This window comes from Brienomyrus brachyistius, chromosome 21, assembly GCF_023856365.1.
Source record: "Brienomyrus brachyistius isolate T26 chromosome 21, BBRACH_0.4, whole genome shotgun sequence".
Classification (NCBI taxonomy): Eukaryota; Metazoa; Chordata; class Actinopteri; order Osteoglossiformes; family Mormyridae; genus Brienomyrus; species Brienomyrus brachyistius.
Genome location: NC_064553.1, coordinates 18,300,118 through 18,300,452, shown reverse-complemented (window position 1 = coordinate 18,300,452; position 335 = coordinate 18,300,118).

Sequence of the window (335 nt, the reverse complement as noted above, 5' to 3'; positions counted from 1 at the left end):
TTTCCTCCTCAGATGAAAGAGAAAAGGAAAAAAGCCCTGACTTGTCTGGGCATCCCCTCCTTTGTTCGGGGGGGGGGGGGCGGCTCTGAGGCGCGTGCAGAGGGCCACGGGGCCTGCGTGATGCGCCATAAGGTGGATGCCGCTTTATGTGCTCCGTCTGACAGCCCACATAACAAAGACGCCTCCAGCTTCCTGCTGTACTGTCAGGGAGGCACAGGGGCTGTCAGTCCTGCTCTGCTTTCCCCTTTGCAGGGGGAGCTACGCAGCCACATTGTCTATTTACTGTCATTACAAAAATTGACACGTTTTTCCCCATAATTCCTTTTGCACAGCTG